A 17,094-nucleotide genomic window follows, 5' to 3' on the forward strand; every position below is an offset into this window, starting at 1 on the left:
AAAAATTAAAATAATTCTTTAATTGTCAAATTGATAGTATACTTGAGTCGAGTACTCATAGTAGATAATAAATAGAGGACACTGGGATGCCAATGCTTACATGGTTTATTCAGTCTTCTTTCTTAACAGTAGAAGCTCTGATCTAGATGACGAACAATGATGAAATGTGTTCTAGTTACTGACAGCATGGGGTTAGATTTCTATTCTCCAGAAGTTGGCTTGGGAATATCAGGAATCCTGGTGTTTGTTGGTTTGTTGGCTGACTAGATTTTTTTAGTTTCTTAATTTATCTTCTAAGTTCTTCCTTCTTGCCACTATTCTACAAGAAGCAGCAAGTTTTCTTTTCCCAACTATCTTGAAATATCCCTGCTGCAGTCAAAAAGTGTTCTGTTTGAAAGTATGAAAACGTGGCAAAGGGATACCTTCAACCGACCCTGCCAAGGAATGCCCCTAAAAGAACACATTCCAAAGAGTCAGTACAAGAAGTTTATTGGGGGAGGGGCAGAGCGAAAGAGCTAAAGTCTGTCTTGGATTAGGGACACACGAGAGAGGCAGGCAGATAGACACAGACAGACAAGAGAGCAATAGAAGCAAGAGAGGCAAGACAGAGGACTATGGAGGGCCACTTTTAAGGAGTGCTTGTATCTCATAGCTGATGGTGGAAAGGCACCTGGCAACAGGAGATGACTTAACATAAAGACCTCAGCAGTCAAGGGAGGCTGGCCTCCGAAAAACAGCAATAGTCTATCTTCTCAGATTCCTTTAAACTCCTCCCCACTGTGAGCTCTGTAAACTCTCTTGTGAGGTTATGTGCACTTCAGAAACAAAAATAACAAAGACTGTGGTCCTTTGTCTAGGGTTGAGATCTCCTGAGATTTCCTACAACCATGTTAGCATATCTATTGATGTATTCCTTGTCTACAGTATGTTTAGGCAGCCATATCATTGAGAATTCATAGGTGTAACTTCGGACATTTCTAGGAGACAGTCTCACAGCAAACTCCTTATTTTTTCGGCCCTTACAATTTTACCGCCACCTCCTCTGCAATGATCCCTGATCCTTAGGTGCATGAGTGGCATTTAATTTATGTATTTAGGAAACCACACACACACACACACACACACACGCACGCACGCACGCATGCACTGCACGCACGCACGCACGCGCACACACACACACATACACATTTTATGCATGTACAATGACTAAAGAAAAGAGTTCATAAATTTGAAAGAGAGTAAGATGTTCATGGGAGGGATTGGGAGGGAAGAAAGGAAAATTGCAGAATTATGATCTCAAGAAAAGTTAAAAAATTAAAACCATTCATCTCTAAACCTGCCATAATGGGGAAATGAGGAGAAATAACCTTAAAGAAAGATTTCCATTTTTAAATGTAATTATATTCTTTCTCTTGTCCCCAAACCTAGTAATATTTAAATGATGTAATATTCAAAAAACTGTCTCTCCTCTCAAAGTTTTAATTAATTTATTTGATAACAATAATTATATTTAAATTCACACCTTTTCCAAGGAATTTACCTGAGGCATATCACAAAGCACAGTCTTCTATGGTATTCATCAGCAAATAAACAGATAAAAAATCTCATTTTTATTTTTTAAGAAAACATGATTCATTTTTATTTTAAAGGAGAATAACTTTAAACTATGTTAGTTGTATGTGCATATTAGAATTCTTAGAGGCTACTAAAACACTATAAAGTAATATTTGACTTTTTAAAATACTTTTATATACTCATTAGAAAAGAAGTACAAATCTTGAAAGAAGCTTAAAAAAATTGAAAACTATCAATCCTATTCGGGGAACAGGATCAAATGGAAGCTCTAAAGGAGAGGGCTACTCTAGTTTCTCTCTCAATGAAGCTGATTTCATATTCTTGGCTTTTACATCTGGAGACACAAACCTTCCTGAGGAAGAAACAATAACCTCTGGCTCTAATTCATATCTTCAGACAAGGATCCAAGAGTGTGTTATATCGTATTTGTTTCATGGACAGAAGATTACAACTATGACTTCCTGCTCTAAGTTCAGTTTTCCTAAAATACATTTGAATTTGTCAAGCTAGTCAATGAAGTCGAATGAAGTTGGATGTACACGAATGTTGTCACAGTTTTAAGTGAAGAATTGAAGAAATGCTGATAATTTATCAAGCTTATGAGCAAAATACTACTAAATATGAAAGAACTATACATAAATCTAAGGTTACAGACAAGTTGACTGTTTATTTCAACAATTTAAAATTCTGCTTTTAAGTTAATTCTAATTTTAAGTAAAATAATTTTGAAAGCAGAATTTTAACTTTTTTGTAATATCAAATGCTGAATAGGAGAATAAACTATTGAACTTAGGCTCAGAATTACTTTTATGGTGATATTTAAGCACCCCATCCCAAAATAGCCTTAAGGCTTCTCTGTCTATGCTATAACTTTCTTTTCTAGATTGATAAAAATGTATGCTCTATCCTTCTGCCATCCAGCCTCCCTCCATACAACTCAACCAATACAGATTGTGATCACCTTGGAAATACACTTAAACACTTCTTGCTCAGTAAGAGTTAGTAATATCAACATGTACTCCATTATAACAATGAAAAATATATTAGTAACTCTAATAGTGAACGGATGTTAAACATTGGGCATTGTGTAACCTGCTGCATATTTGTGATTCATTCTTACTGGAGACCACAGTGCTAAACCACATTATCCAGATAAGAGGTAAGGCAGTCAGATAAGTTCTTCCAAGTCATTAGGTTAATAAAGGACAGGCTTAATATCCAATTAAGAGATTATATACAATGGCAGGAATTACCACCTCTTTAGGGCCCTATAGCCCAAGGTCATGGGCAGAGCAAATATCACTACATTTCCCCGTTTTGTCTAAATAACAAGGTTCTAAACTTAATGCAAACTATATACAATAAGAACGATTATCAAATATTGTCCAAGAAAAACAAAGTGTAATAACATAAAAAAGAAATGGAATTACAACCAACAAGAATAACATCAAACAAGAAAGGCATGTTAAATGTCCAGGAATGTCCAGAACTTAGGTAAATGGCAAATTACCAAGATTACTCCAGTAGCTGTCATATCTTGAAGATTCTAACTCTAGTACTAATATGCTCTAGATAAGATACGAGAAGATTGTAACTGTAACTATCTAGTCTTCAACTCGATCAAAGACTTGAGAAGAAAAATAATAATACCTAAGAAAATGGAAAATGCAAGCAAGCAATTTCTGAAATTCTTGTGAGAATAGACAGAGACAGTTGGCAGCCTGGTCAGTCACCTAAAGGTTCTCAGCAACGTTGGGGCATCCAATTTCACTACCAGCCTAGAATATCTGACAAATCATTTTCAGAAGCAGGAATTTTGAAAGACCATCTTACCCTGTCTTGGCAGAGTTTAGTAGTCGCTTTTCCTTGTGTCCTGCTTGTCTGGAAAGGACAATGTTCATACTGTCAGCAGTTGAGGCAAGGGCAGTTCTTTACCCAGCAGGCCTTTTTGTGCCAAGAAGAAGACAAACTTCCAAATGGAAATATCTTAGAAGCCCAAAATTCTCCTGGGATCAGATTGGTGCTGCCAGGAGCAGTCATGTCTCACACCAACTGAATTCTAAGTTATCAAAACATTTAAATGCCATATTCTCTAGGTCTATGAAGTATTTGAAATTTACCTATCCATTTGACATATGTTTCTGTAAATCTGGAGAACCTAACTAACATAACCATAGAAATGACAAGCATGGGTGACTATAGTTGTGTAAGTATTATCTACCTAAGTAACTTAAGGACTAAGGCTTCACATTAAGATAAACAATCTGTAAGCAGATGTACCATATAAGGGCAATGACCTTAAAATTGTGACAATACAAAAAAGAATATCTTAAACAGACGTAGAAACGTATAGTGCAATATACAATATGACAATAATATCCTTAATACGTATCAATATACAAAATATTTCAAACAGGAGTAGAAACACTTGTACAATACAACAAATATATACAATCAATATAAAATTATCTTAAATAGGAATACAAGAATGGTTTACATTTGTATCAATATACAAGAATCCATATCAGTGTGAATTATCCAAGGCTGATAGTTTGCTAAATCAGTTTACTAGTAGATACAATAATCTACCAAATATATTATACTGATCCATTCCCCTTTTTCTTTTCTAAAGGAGAATGCTGAGTCTAAATTTTATTGTTCCATTCTCCACCCTATAACCATCCATCCATAACCCTGAGAAACATGAAACCTTTGGGAGAGGGGCGTCATTGCTTCCTGTTGTTTAGGAGCTTACAGTATCTCTGTGGGGTCCTGTAAGGAAGCTTAGATAGTTAGGTCTTAAAAGAATTAGCTGTAGAGTGTTCATCCAATATCAGAGTAATGGGTAAGATTGTCTGAGATTTTGTACCATCTAATATTGGAACTGTCCTAAAGAGTTATCAGTCCAAGGCTGATCAGTGAGTAATGTCCTTAGGTACAATGGCACCTTTCTGGATGGAATAGAGTCATTCATTGTTCTGGGGCCCCATCTTCTTTCTGGAGACTTCAGAAATTGCTATTGGAAAGACTTTTATTTCCCTGTGGAAAACTTGAACATTATTAAATATCAAAATGGTCACATGCCCCTTTTCCCTGCTCCCTTTAAGAGGTCACTTACAACAGCAAAAAGTACTGCTCCCTTTGGGACCTATAGGCCAAGGTCATGGGCAGAGCAAATACCACTACATTCCCAAACTATTTTCTGATTACTGTTTAATTAATACTACTCCAATGAGTTATTTAAGAATAAAATGTTGCAAAGTTGAAGCCTGTGAGAACTTGGGAATTGTGTGTCTAATTCATCATTTCAGGCTTCATAGGGGAAACAGTGTGTGGTACATAACAGGGGTTTATAGTACAAAAGAATATCCAGTAACATTCTAAAACTTCTTGTCATATGAAAAGCCAGAGGACTTGTGACCTGTGGATACCATATCAAGCTATATATTTCTGGAATAAATCACGGTATTTTTCTCTTAACACTTTCCTCTGACTCATTGTCATTAACAATAAAACCACAGTACTAACACTTTCCCCCAGAGTTCTGCCTTTGATCTTGGTTTCATTTTAGAAAGACATAAACTGCCTCATGTTTCCTAACTAACCACTCTGAGTTTATTCTCTAGGTTTTTTTGTTGTTGTTGTTGTTTTGTTTCGTTTTTTGTTTGTTTGTTTGTTTTATGGGCAGAGATCCTTGTTTTAATCAATTCATTTATTCATTTATTTTTAATTGTATCTATGTCTGTAACTGTGTATGGATATTGGACAAGTACTTGTTACTTGCAAAGACCAGAAAACTTCATCAGTACCCCTGGAACTAGTGCTTTAGATCAGGATTCCATTCCTCTGGAAGAGAAGCACCTGCTCTTAACCCTGCTCTTAACCATTGAAACCATTTATCCAATCATATGAATAGACATTTTTTTAAAACAAAACAAAAAACAAAACAAAACAACAACAAAAATACAAATGGTCCAAAATTATTCATTAATTATAGAAATTAGATAAATGAAAATTAAAAATACACTGACATTGTCTCTCATCAAAGTAAGGGTGTCAATCATTAACTAAACAAATGATAAGAAAGGCTGATGAGTTTGTGGGGATAAGGAGCCCTTATACAGTGATGGTGGGGGTGTAAACTAATTCAGCTACTACAGATGCTAGTAGAGTTTCCTTAAAAAATGAAATTTGATTTATTACATGATCCAGTTATATCACTCTTAGGAATATGCCCAAAGCAAACTTATTTAGCAGATTACACAGAGATACTTGCACACACATACACACACACACACACACACACACACGTCTGTGTATATGTATATATATATATATGTGTGTATATACATATATGTATATGTATATATATATATGAAATATAAAGGGAAACATACGGGCTGGAGAAATTTACCAATGTTATTTCACTTGTAACATTTGGGATGTCACGGGGCAGAGATCCTTAATGCTTGCTGGTCAATACTAAGCTGACACTTTTCAAAATAAAAAATATAAATGACCAGTAAAATTTTCAATATCTTTAGTCATCATATCAAAACTACACTGAGATTCCATTCACCCCAATAAGAATGACTGTCATCAAGATAATAATAAACACTGACAAGGGTGTGGAGAGAATGGGACGTTTCTATCCTATGAATAGGAATGTAAATTAGTACATCCAATATGTATGTAAATATGAATGCTTATAAAAAACCTACAAACTGAAATATTATATGATCAGCTCTTTCATTTGGGGATAGTTATCTGAGGAAAGCAAAGGAAACATATAATTGAGAACACTGCATAGTCATATTTATCCCAGCATGGTTCATAAGAGTCAAGCTAGGCTGTCAGCAGAGGATCTCACAAAGAAATGAAAATATGACATCTGTAAGTGCATGTACATCTACGGGTGAGATATTTAGCCATTAACAACCATAAAATAATGTAATTTGTAGGAATAACGAGTGCAATGGGAGATCTCCCTAAGCAAATCAAGCCAGGAAGCGTACATTGTATCTTGCCTCTCATTAATGGGATTTGGACTTTTAAAATAAATGGATATATTGGAGGAGACTATTTCTCCTTTTCTCGGTATTCCTTAGTTGCCTGCAGTTATTTGTGTAGGACTGAATCTTTCTCTCATTCAAGTTATCATATCTATTGTTGTTGTCCTTGTTTGGCTCATGTTAGTCAGTCATTTGTTAACACTTTATAGATGTAGCTTCTGAAACATACATAGATTATACAGACTAGAAAGTTTATATTTAGAAATATATATGTATATACTTATATATTTATGCTTCTAACAATGATTAATGAAAGTAGAGAATGTAAATTTCAAAGAGAGCTATGGAGTATAAAGAAATGGAAATGGGGGATATATAATTATATTATAATATAAAAATACAAGAAAACTTAAAAATAAATAAAAAAACACAGAGATAAAAGTAGACCCTAATTGTCTTGCTATCATTAGAACCAGGCTTTTATAACAGTGCCTCACAGATAAATGATCTCTGTGTAGTGTTGAATCTTTCTACCCACATGTTGTTGGTGCGACGATAAAGAAAGGAGAAGGGTTACAAACTGTACTGCCCTTGTCATGTCTTGTTTGGCTGTGAAAGTGAATGATCAAGATACCAAGGCAGAATCTCTATCTTCTCATTTTGTGTGGCCAGAAAAGTAAACACATGTAATCTATTATTTCATAATCAGAATGGGATTTGTACAAGTAGAGAGGAGTGAAAGCAGTGAAAAGAGTGAAATTTGCCTCTTTTCTTTTTTTTAATTTGCACAACTATTACCAAGATGCAATGCAAAAGAAAATTAAATTCATAAATAAAAACTCAAATTCATACTCTGCCTCACATTGTCCTTTTATAGAGAAATGCTCAATTGAGGGTTTTATTTGGGTGTGTGTGTGTGATGTTGATGGAAATAAAATGGAGAATCTTTATTTGCATATTTTCCATGTCTTTCTTCATGTGTGTGCCTCAACTGTTGATGGACACACTGCATATCTTAATACGGCCACATAACTTAAAACACACAACCCAAAGCCCTCAGGGATTCTGGGAACATTTTGAATGAGGAGTGTATTTGATTTGTGTGTGTGTGTGTGTGTGTGTGTGTGTGTGTGTGTGTGTGTGTTGTTGGCATGACTGCAGCCACAGTAAATTTTAACTATCAAGAAGGCCTTGTAGTACCCCCAGTCAGTTCTTCCTGCATATTTTTCCAGTGAAATATAAGTAGGAAAAGGCATGGCTGGTCCAAAAAATTAGACGATGACAATAGGAATGGCCTAGATCTTTGATACCTGCGTGGGATGAATCACGTACATTCTAAATTAGATAAAGCACTTTTGTCCAAACTGCTGTACAAAAAACTCCTTCTGACTCAAAATGTAGGTATTTATTTGGATGTCACTCACAACTTATCTTCTATGATAAGTACCCAAATAATTTGCACTCTGCATTTCTAGTTCTTCCTCTGCATCTTTCTCCAGTGCCATGTCACTAGTTCTCATACCAAATCAGCGTTTATTATAGAAGCATCTCCTAATACGTAGGAACAATAAACTCAAACCAGAGAGCTAGAGTGTATAAGCAGTATAAGCAGTATAGAGTATAGTAAAGGCTGAGGGCTTTACAAAGGAACAAGTCTTTAAATAGGCACAAGTAGTTGATTTAAATTTAAAAATAAATAGAAGAAAATTTTAGAACAGCTTGTGCATATGCAAAGAAAAAGGAGAGTAAACAAATCAAAGGAGCCAGATGATGAAAGCATTACATATGTGGGCATTATGAGCTGAGGGGAATTTTAAGGAGAACTACATTCCAGGGAACTGTTTCTATAATATTAAAATTTAAATTGTATCATTTCTCAGCATTTTTATTCTGTACAAATTACTAAAGGAAAGAGATATAGAGAACTCAGAAGAGAGTGTTATGCAAGAAACGAAACACGGCCTATTATACTGAAAATATCAGAATTTTGGATGGCCTTTCTGTGATTCTCTGTCCCCCTGTGAGGAACAGAGTAGCAGAGTGATGGCTGGGTGTCTCAGTCAATTTTGTGTTGTTGTGAATGTAGTGCCACAAAGATGGTAAGTTGTAAATAAGAGGTAGATTTGGGCTCAGGATTCTGTTTAAAGGAATTTATATCTGAGGATAGCTTTATATGACTGTGGTAGTGTGTGTGTGTGTGTGTGTGTGTGTGTGTGTGTGTGTGTGTGTAATGAATAGTTCTTCTCATCCCATAATGCCGCCAGGATTCACTCATAGAGACCTCACCACAATAAACTTCTCTAGTCATCACCTCTCAAAAGTTTAACTTTTTTTTTTTTTGGTTTTTCGAGACAGGGTTTCTCTGTGTAGCTTTGCGCCTTTCCTGGAACTCACTTGGTAGTCCAGGCTGGCCTCCCAAGTGCTGGGATTAAAGGCGTGCGCCACCACCACCCGGCAAGTTTAACTTTTAAACAGGAAAGTTGAATTAAATTTCATTCTTTTCACTACATCAAAGCAGATATTAAATTTAAACACGTGAAGTTTTGGAGAATGGACGCATACTATATTCTAATCAAAGCACCCAGTCTACAGGAACATAAGGCAAGGGAGGCCGTATGGAGAGCTCCTATCCCTAAAAGGACGCTGCATCCAAGAGCCATCCCAATGGCCCCTTTTTAGTGAAAAGATGACCATACCTCTAGTGGTTTAGACTACAAGTAAGAAATGTCTCACCAGCATCCAAACATGGGAAGCTCCTTTAAGGTCAAACAACTTCAGTTCTTTCAAAGGATAAAAATTCGGCCACAACCAAGTTCTTCCTTTAATTTCACATTTCTCTGTTTTTTTTTTTCTTTTGAAAATTTAAGGTTTGAGGTCCCCAACAACTTCTTCTATATTCTCAGGACTCATATTCTTCACTATTTTGTTGTCTAGAAGTTGCTCAATATTAGAAACAAGAAATAAATCTTTCTTTAAAGAAGGAAACACTTCCATATAGCTGAGCATAAAACTAACATGCTTTAGATTACTAAAAAGAGAAAATACTAAAATAACTTAATATTGATTGTAAAGTATGTATATTTTTATACCCTTTCTCACTACAATGACAAAATACTTAAGTGAGAAGTTAAATTTTTACTAAAAATCAGAAAATATATACCTCAAGGTTAATGAAAAAGAGGAACCCTCTGTGAAAGACAACCTAACATTGAAATGAAAATGTCTTTGAAAGCTTTTGATCCCTCTTTTCCTTTTTTATGTCCCCTTTCACATCTTAAGATACACTGTAAGTTGATAATACATTACATGGTGACCTTCACAAATCTATAATAATGGCTGTCTAGAATGGATCACAGTGTTACAGACTACCCAATTAATAATGATCTGTTTTAATGAAAAGGGATGGGGAAGCTAAATTGACCCTGCCATGTCCTGTGTCCTCCAGAGTCACAGTGGCTTCTCAGCACATTCATTCTCTACAAATTGATGACTTCTGACATTAGCGTTTTTATGTATGTGGGGGACCTCCGGGAAATTTTATTGTAGTTATTACAGTTAAGATAAATGACAAGGCAAAGCAATAAAATTCACCAAGAATATTTGAATTAGAACTGGTTTTACTTGTAACCCCAACCACACATGAAACTCAGAGCATGACAGTGTGCTATTCTAACAAATGCAAATTAAAGTGAAGTACTTCACCATCAAAAATTAAAATAATGCTATTTCTGTCGAAAATATTTTAGGATATGATTTTAGCTGATAAAAGCTGAAATATCCTGACAAAATGTATTGTGTTTGAAAGAAAGATATTTGTAAGCCTAAATAATCAAAGAAGTTTGATTTAATTTATTAAATCACCCATTTAAGTCTATTAACTTTAGTATGAGATAATGAAACCATAAAGGTTTAATTAATGTCTAGGATAATAATGGACATTAAATTTGCAGTGATTTATACTTATACTGTCAAAATAATAATAAGTCAAGATCTGCTTTATTATATTGGCAAATTAACAAACTGTATGTCCTTTTATATATATGTTATATCTGATTTAAAATATTAGCATTGGAGCTGGGGAAATGGCTCAGTAGTTAAGAGCCCAAGCATGCTGACCTGAGTTCAAATCTCCATTGTAACTTAAAAAGCTGAGCATTACCATGTGCTAGGACCTGTAACCCAGCACTGTAGAGGGTAGAGACAAGTTAGGAGGCTTGCCAAGGCTTGCTGAAGCTTGCTGGCTCTATAACTACAGAAGGAGCCTGCTCAGAGGAATAGAGATCAGAATGATAAATTAGTGGACCGCATCATGTCCTCATCTGACTTTTGTATGGGCACTATGGGCACAATGAAATAGGTGCCTGCACACACGTGTAAAAATACCACACATGCATACACCACAAATACCTCCCTCTCTCACACACACACAAATACACCCATACACACACACACACACACACACAGAGAGAGAGAGAGAGAGAGAGAGAGAGAGAGACAGAGACAGAGACAGAGACAGAGACAGAGACAGAGACAGAGAGACAAAGAGAGGTGGATGGAAGGGAGGGAGAGAAACACATTAAAAGTAATAACATAGACTTGGGCTTACTTTCCTTTCAATAAGAACTTCATATATTTCTTTGTTTTTTCTACAATAAGACTGATTCATATTTTAGCTTTCAATGTCATATTGCCAATACCCAATTTTTATTGTCTCCTGTATCATAAAGCATGTCTTCCACTTGTCAAGCTCAAAAGGGCTCTGTGATGAACCTTACATCGCAGCAGAGCTCATGATCACTTCTCTGTCAACATCTATCACAGACACCAGAAGGAACGTTACCTCTACCAGCTGCTATAGAACCAGCACTTGTGTACCTGAAGAGTGCTATTTACAATTTCATTTACTGAGGGAAAATATTTAAAATATAGCCTTGATTACTCTCATTAATGATATGCAGCTCTATATGTGTGTATGTTACAATGTATATCAAGAAATTATTCCTCAAAGAAATCTTACATTTGAAAATGAATTCACTTAATTACTTCAATGTGTCAGTAGGTAAGTGGGAGAGAGTAAGTGGGGATCAACCTCAAGCCTGAATTTAAATATTACTTCATGGGTTCTTAAAACCAGTGAGATTTTTTCGTATCATCATAGAAAGCTGAGATTTTTCAGTAATTGACAGAAAAACCATCCAGGGCAAGAACTATAAACAACCTGGATGACTACAGTCTGTCTAGTAGAAATAGTAAAACATTCCATTCTAGGAAAACTGAAGGACCAGTGCATGGAACACAGTCAGCTCAGTAAGTTCATGTTCAGAGACAGATGGAAAACGAGCAACATTCTCTCTGCAGCTCTCATGTCTTAGGTGACCTGCAATGCTCAGTCTTGAAACTGGTCTGCCCCAAGTTCAGCTCTGTGCTCTACTCCTTCAAACTAGGACTGTGCCAATAATTTAAACTACTCGTCCTTAGGATCATCGTTCTTCAGACAATGCAAAGGTAGGGATGGATAGAGCTATTTTCACAAGTACAAATCACCATGCCTAATGATCAAATTTTGGTTAATTACTGCATTTACCACCTTAAACTATTAATTCTTTTCATTTAATGGGTACTCTAAAATTCTTCTATTTTGATACACACACACACACACACACACACACGCAACCATATGTATGTGTATATATATGGTGCATTATTATTATTACTGTATTCACCCTAGTGTGACATAATAAAGCTTGTTCTTCATCTTAAAAAGCACTATACCCATTTCCTACTCTCTCCCTTTGTAGTTTCCTTGTGTCTGTAGTCACTACACGTTATGCACTCACAGGTGAAGACTAGAACTAGAAACAGCAGATTAGAGAGGACATGAACCTTTGTCTTTGTGTGTGTAGGTTACTTCACACAGTATAATGTTTTCTAGGATCATTCATTTACCTGAAGATTACATGATTTTGTTTTTTTTTTCTATTTTGTAGCATTTAGTAAATTATATGAGATATTCATTACTTTATAATAAAATAAGCTTTGTATTAGCTGGTTTTTCTCAACTGTAGGCCACTGTAAGTTTTCTGAGAATGTGTAAGATGGACTATGAAAAGTTGTAATGTTTGATAGGCCGAATGTACTAAATGCATTTTAACTTCCAATATTTTCAAATTGTGATGAGTTTTTCAAGCCGGGCAGTGGTGGTGCATGCCTTTAATCCCAGCACTCGGGAGGCAGAGCCAGGCGGATCTCTGCTGTGAGTTCAAGGCCAACCTGGTCTACAGAGCGAGATCCAGGAAAGACACAAAGCTACACAGAGAAAACCTGTCTTGAAAAAAAAAAAAGTTTAACCTTATTATAAATTGAAGAACCTCTGTGTGAAGACAAAGAAGTATACTGTTGCTGTTTTTTCAGAAAGTCAGTGTTAACATTGGAGTCATTTTTTAATTCATTAGTACTAGCTGTTTTATTGTGAACTTCATTGTGTAACCATTTAAATTAGTGTATGTTCTAAAAAGTCTGCCTAACTTGAGGGCAGAGTCTTTTATCATATTTACATAAAATTGCCTATACGTTTTAAAACTATAAGTAGATTTATATATTAATACATTAAGGTGAAAATAAGTGATAGCTCTAAGAGATATAAAAACTATGAAAAAAAAAACTTTTGAAACCTAAATTATATTACTTGGGTCTATGTTTGTAACTAAGAATAGCTCTTATGCCATGGTGAATTGACTGTACATTTCTGGGAAAAACTGTTTATTTTCCACATTACTAATATGTGACACATTTTATATTCAGTAAGATCATAGGGCAGCTGCCTTGCTGTGTCTAAAAAATAATATTTCCTTATAGTTATCCTTCACTTCTGATTCTTATACTTTCCACTAATGATCACTGAGCCTTTTAAAGAGAGAGTGTATCTTAGTTATTTTTCTATTGCTGTGATATGATATGGTGACCAAGGTAACTTATAAAAAAGGTTTTTTTGTGATTTACAGGTTCATAGAGTTAGAATGCATAATCACAATGACAGGGAGCATGGCAGCAAGATGTCATGGTGCTGAAGTAGTATCTGGCCACATACATTTGATCCACAAGCCATAGACAGATAACTGCAATTGTCATCAGCTTTTGAAACCTCAGACCCATCTCCTAGTGACACACTGTCTTCAACAAGCTCATACCTCCTCGCTCCTTTACAAAATGTTGTACCAACTGGGCATCAAGTACTAAAATATAAGGGTCTATTGAGGACCTTTTCATTAAAACCATGACAGGGAGCAGGGTGGTGGTGGTGGAGCATGCCTTTAATTCCAGCACTCTGAAGCTAGAGCCAGGTAGATCTCTGTGAGTTCGAGGCCAGCCTGATCTACACAGAGAGATCCAGGACAGGCAGCAAAGCTACACAGAGAAACCCTGTCTAAAACAACAACAACAAAATAACCCCACCCCCAAAAACATGACAGGGTGTGATATGGATGTCTCATTTAGGGGTGATCATTCAAAATCTCTTATTGTCTGAACATTGGCCAGTTAGGAGTCACTGTGTTGATCACCATTTGCTGGCAAAAAAATAAAAAATAAAAAAGTTTTTTCAGATAAGAGGAAACAGGTGCATTATTAAGCTATGGGTATAATTTTAAGTCAATAGCAGCTGGTCTAATAATATACCCCTTTAGCATAATAATAATAGTAAGTCCTTTTATAGGGCCAATGACATGTCTAGCTACATATTTTAGGCCCAATGATGGTGTTTGGTATAAGTTTCATATTGTAGGGTGTGAATTATGTCCAATCATAAGGTGTCCAACAAAAAGATATTGAATCCTTTGAGTCTATACCCAAGATGGATGTGTCTGGGCTGAGCAGTAGATCTAGTAATTTTAGTTCTCTCAAATTTCTTAATTTAAGGACTTAGTGCTATAAATGTTTCTCCTAAGACCCCTTTGTTTTCTATAGACTTTTTAGTAGGTTGTGATTCTATTTTCATTCAATTCTAAAATTTTTAAATTTTCCTTCTCAATTTCTTCTTTGACTAAATTGTCTTTGGGCAATGCTTTGCTTAGTTTCTATGAGCCTGTGTGCCTTTTATGGTTTTGATGCCTTTTGATATGCATCTTTATTTCATGTTGGTCATACAGCATGTAGGATGTAATTTTAGTTTCCTGTGTTTGCTGAGACTTGCTTTTTATTCTAATAAGTGATCAATAGTGAAGATAATTCCATGGATTACTGGGAAAAGCATGCATTTTTTTTTTGTTTAGTTAGAATGTTCTGTAGATGTTAGGCTCATTTGATGTGTGATATTATTTAACTGCAGAGTTTCATTGTGTTAGTTTTTCCAGATGATCTGCCTATTGTTAAGAGTGGGTGTCCTGGTTACTGTTATATTGCTGGCAAGAGATAGCATGACCAAGAAAACTCATATAAAGGAAAGCATTCGATTGGAGTTTGCTTATAGTTTTGGAGCTTTAGTCTATGATAATCACAACAAGAAGCATGGTTTCAAGGAGTCATGTATGTGGCTAAGAGAGTACTACTTGATCTGCAGCCATGCAGATAGAAAGGTCAATACTGGTCCTAGCATGTGCTGTTAAAATCTCAAAACCCATCCCCAATGATACACTTCCTCCAAAAAGGCTAAGTGAATTTTCTTATCCCAGAAGCAAACTTTCTATAGAGTTAGGAGACTCTTAAATTCAATTTGTAGGAGTCTGTGGAAGATGCTAAGAACTTCCTCTCAGTCATCCAGAGCCTCTAAAGTTGATGAGCTGAGTCTAGGATCCCTACCTGGAGAGAAGAGACCATAGGGCTGGCCACATGGATGGGCTGAGTTGGCAGAGAAAATATGCAGGTCTTTGACTAGAGAAGAGTGACAGAACATCCTTGGTGTGGATTGATGGAGTTGGTAGCATGAATCTGGGGTTCTTACATGAAGAGATGAATGGGGGCCATCAGACAGGTGTAATGAATACCTGTTCTATGACCAGGAAGCACAGCCCTAGAGACATAGCAGGTAATTGCTCTATCTGCCTATGACCTTGAAGTACAGGCGTGGCCTCTTCGCTACCCTTAAGATCTGAGATGCAGGTAGGACTCTCTCTTCACTCCTTTGTGAGACTTGGATGTGGGGCTGACTCAGAAGGCAGGAACCACATGAGACTGTGCCCCAGCGTTTCAGAACCTGCGACAATTTTGCTCTGTACCATGAGTTTTTCTCCCCTAATAAATTTGTTTGCTCTTTAAGCAGACTCTCTGGATTTCTCGCTTTAGGCAGGTACCAGATATGCAGCACTCAGGCAGTTCACAGGGGTGAGTGGAGTTGGCAGTATAGATCTAGGGTTCCTGACTAGAGAGTGTAGAGGCGGAGGATATGCAGAAGGGTTGTTCTCAATTACTTTCTATGATAGTTCAGGCATGAAAAAAATAAGACGAAAGTGGAAAATCAAAAATATTTCATTTTTGTTCATAGAATAGTAAAGATTACTCCAATGACAGGTATACAAGTTCTGAAAATATTTCACTGCTGCAGAGCAATTATGATATAATCCTTTTAGCTGTTTTATGGACCTTGGAGGTTTAGGAGATAAAGAGGGGGAGATCTATGAACCTGAGTGGAGAAAGGTCTTTTGTTAAGGCCCCAGGAAGAAGGATAGGCATAATGAGATGAAAAGCACCTTTGATCTTACCTACTGATGAAAGAGGCCTTTAAAGTGAGGCATTTGAAATAGGAATACATGTGTGTATATGAGCAAGTCCCTCATAGCAGTGGAGAGAGTTGATTGCTGAGCTCTAGCTGAGTGTGAAGAGGGCAGTTTTCCTAATGCAGATGATAGGTGAGGGCTTTGTAATTCCACGTCAGAATTGAAAGGTCAAGTATAGGATTTTGACTTGGGTCCAGAATTTTAAAAGTGCAGCATTAAGAAGTATGGGATACCCTGGGATTTAGCATTCCATCCAGGACTTTTGCAAAAAATAAAATTAAATGTAGATAGTAAACTTATTCATACAATCTGGCAAATTAAACAAAATGAATGACTTAAGCTAGATATGAGCCTAGCATCTGTGAGATCCCAACTCATGGGGAGTAAACAAGGACAAAACCTGTTGGACCAACCAATTATTGTAGGATACCCTTGAGCAGAAGGAGAAGCAAGTAAGTGAACATATTCTGCATATGTGTGAGCTCTGGAAACACTCCAAAACATCTCTAATGAAAATATCATAAATGGTGATGGTGATTCCAGACATAGACAAGGAGGACCAGCTAGCCGTCTAGAAAAATGTCTCTGTGTAGAACTGAAAGAGCTTTTCCCAATAATAATAGCACTTTATCCTGGGCCAAAAGCCACTTTCTCAATACGTTAATCAACTGTTAATTGGGAGTAGACAACAGGTGGAGGTAGGTCATTCTTCACTTAATGGAACAATTGTGGAGCAGGCCAGTTGCCTGGTACATCGCAATTGGCAGGTACGTAGCAAATGACTTCCATTTATATCTTTT

Source organism: Peromyscus eremicus, chromosome 14 (genome assembly GCF_949786415.1).
Source record: "Peromyscus eremicus chromosome 14, PerEre_H2_v1, whole genome shotgun sequence".
In the NCBI taxonomy this organism is placed as follows: Eukaryota; Metazoa; Chordata; class Mammalia; order Rodentia; family Cricetidae; genus Peromyscus; species Peromyscus eremicus.